This window comes from Charadrius vociferus, unplaced genomic scaffold (assembly GCF_000708025.1).
Source record: "Charadrius vociferus isolate BGI_N301 unplaced genomic scaffold, ASM70802v2 scaffold134, whole genome shotgun sequence".
In the NCBI taxonomy this organism is placed as follows: domain Eukaryota; kingdom Metazoa; phylum Chordata; class Aves; order Charadriiformes; family Charadriidae; genus Charadrius; species Charadrius vociferus.
The window spans coordinates 25,091-28,094 of record NW_009648333.1 but is presented as its reverse complement, the minus strand read 5'-3'; positions in this window follow the sequence as shown (position 1 = coordinate 28,094).

Genomic DNA, 3,004 nt, shown 5'->3' with positions numbered 1-3,004 from the left:
GGGGGGGGAAGACAAATATAAAAACCGGAGTAAAAAATTCATTTTTATGCCTTCAAAAATGCTAACTGTGGGACAGCCATAACCTATTAATTCCAAAGAAAAGTTAGCCAGCAGTGCCTCATTTTCTATATTACATTTGGAAGACAGTGAACCTTCTAGTTTGTGCAAGGAGAAAATATTATTCCTTTTGACATCTGGAAATACAAAGTGCTTACGGTGGGCCATTCAGGTTAGGTAAGGACAGAAGCCAAAACCTTCTTGCAAGTATGAGCCTACAGCCTCTTCTCACACTCTTTTTACACCAGTGTAACTCCGTGACTTTAACGGAGCTATTCCAGACCAGCTGATGAGCAAGCGAGCACAGAAAACTGGCTCACAACTTTCTGGAGACTGGAGTATTTCAGCAAAGGGAGCGAAGCCCTCCAGGATCACCCCCATAACTACACTGGGGTTGAGGGTGTGCGTTAAAGGTTAACTTGGAAACCTCATGATGACATAACACAGGCATCTTAAGCAATCGTGAGTGTGTAGAGACACGATAACTCACTGGGTGGGGATTGGGAGTTGAGGGGCAGTGACAAGGGGCCTGGACGAGGCTACTGATCTGCCAGAAAACAGCCTGAAACAGGAAAGAGCACCACATATGCCACTTGGAATGTGTGACGCAAACCCCAGCCTTGAAACAAAGAACAGGAAACAGCTCTGCTGGCTGCGCTGGGGAGAAAGCACAGAGAAACATTTAGGCGGCCCTCCCTGACCCTATATTCATGAGCAGCTGGAGTCTTTTAAAACAACAACAGTGGGTGGAGGTGTTTGTTCACTGGGTGTGAATAAAAACACTGTCCTGATGCAGGGGACCTGCCCTATTTACAAACAGGCTCCCTCAACATGAGGGAGTTGGAGATTTTTAGACACCACAGGTCATGACGATTAGCTGAAGCCTTCCCTGGGACCTGCTGGTTTATTACTGTATTTCCAGAATGCCAGTAGCTAAACAGAGCTACGGCTTTGTGACATCAAACAGGCAGCGCCCAGCCTGCTGGTAAGCACCTTCTTCACAGAGAGCCAGGGGGATCGGACCATTGCAGGCGTGATTCATAAAGCAAGGGGCTGTTCCTGGATGCAGTGTCTCACTTTTGTTCAGTACTGCTCGATAGCTGAGGACCAGCAACACTCAGTGCATCCAAGAATCTTTTTCTAAGCCATCACATGCTTAGCCTTCTACATCAGCCTTCAGGTTTCATCTCAGGACCTGATTTTCCGTGGATATACTACTTTTATTTTTGAAGCACCCAAATATACAGCTGAATGAAATAAGCTGATGACACGAGGCAGAGGAAAGGCACATCTTGTCTAGATGTCATGCAATAGAATAACTTCAACATTCGTTTTCCTCCGAAGCCGTGGTTTCAAATACTCTCTGATCCCTTCCATACTTTGCATTGGTTATTTATATACCATGGGTGGGACATCTAGTATTATCCAATGCGAGAATGTGTTACAGCAAATTATGTGGACAAGCACCACAGTAACACTAGTAATGGCTGTGGGATTTCATGGCTGGAGTTCAACAACGCACACGAGGTGACAACCTGCATCTACACAACAACCTGTGGGTGTAGGTGTTACGCCGATAGTATCAGTTCCTTACTTTCTTCATACTGAATATCTGGAAATGTAAGTAATTTGGTGGTTGTATAAGTCCCACCTCTATTATCTCTGAGCCTTCGACTAATCTCACTCACATTTACATCATTATTTATCTGAAGACTTTTGCTTTTGGCTAAACAGGTGTCGCCTAGGTCAAATCCTCAAGGCACCTAAGGGCTCCCTCGTGGCTCTGCTACTTAGAGGAAACTTTGTTCAGTTTCTCAGGGAAGGGACAAACCACTTAGTACCTTTTTTTTTCCTCCCCTGCCCTTACCCCCAATCTCCCTTGTGGTCTACAACATAGCTTTAACAGGGTTGTGCGGGGCGGGGGGGGTAAGTGTTTACCTGCTTGGGAAAAAATAAAAAAGGCCACTCAAGTCAGCTTCAGGGTGGTTTTTTTTTTTTGTATTTTGATACTAGACAAAATATTCTTAAAAGTACAAGAGAAGAGTTAGTTTGAAATAAGTCTCTTCTGGGTCAGGCAGGATTATCAAATCCAGATGTAACTCCTCTCACACAAGAAGCAGCTCCTCATGTGATTATCAAGACAGTGTATCTTTAAAGTATTCTATGGAAAAGTCACTAGTGAGGCGTCGTATACTCCTTTGTTTTCAACACAGGTAATGAACATTTATGGATATTAAATAGTCAAGTCTTCAGAGCACTCCTATCAGCTACCCAAATTCAGCTTTTCCCAACAATAAAACCTTCAGAGTTCAGAAACTCCACAAATAGTGTCACTTCCTGAATTTTCAAAGGCGAGGAAGCAAATAAATAAAACACAGCAGACAGTGCAGGTACAGTACCCGAATCACCAGGGGAGTACACAAAGCAACTTTAATGTTGGGTTTGGTTTTTTTTCATGTAACCCTTGAACGACCACTCGGGAGCTATTCCAAAATCGGTCGTTCTCCCAACCTGCGGTGAGGGCTGCGATCGCCCAGCGCGGGCTCCTCTCGCCGAACCTGCCTTTCCCGGGGCTCCACCAGCTCTGCCGGGCACTCACCTGACACAGGTCCAAACCAAGTAACTCCTATTCCCATTTCGGCTTAAAACAAACAAACAAACAAACAAAAAAGCACCGAACAACCCAACAAGGGAAGCTCATTACGGTCACGTTTCTAACTCCAACACGTTAACTGCGGTGCTGTCCCGGGCGCTTTACCTTCGCCTACGCCATGGCTAACGCGGTCGGACGGCAATACGAGGGGTGAGTTTTTGAGAGCCGCCCTCACCGGGAGTTTAAGAAGCGGGGACACGGCGCTGCCCCATCGGCTCCGCGCTGCCCGGTGGGACCCCGCCAAGAGCCCAGCTCCGGCCGGGGCATCGTTTCCCCCGCCGCCCTCAGAACCGC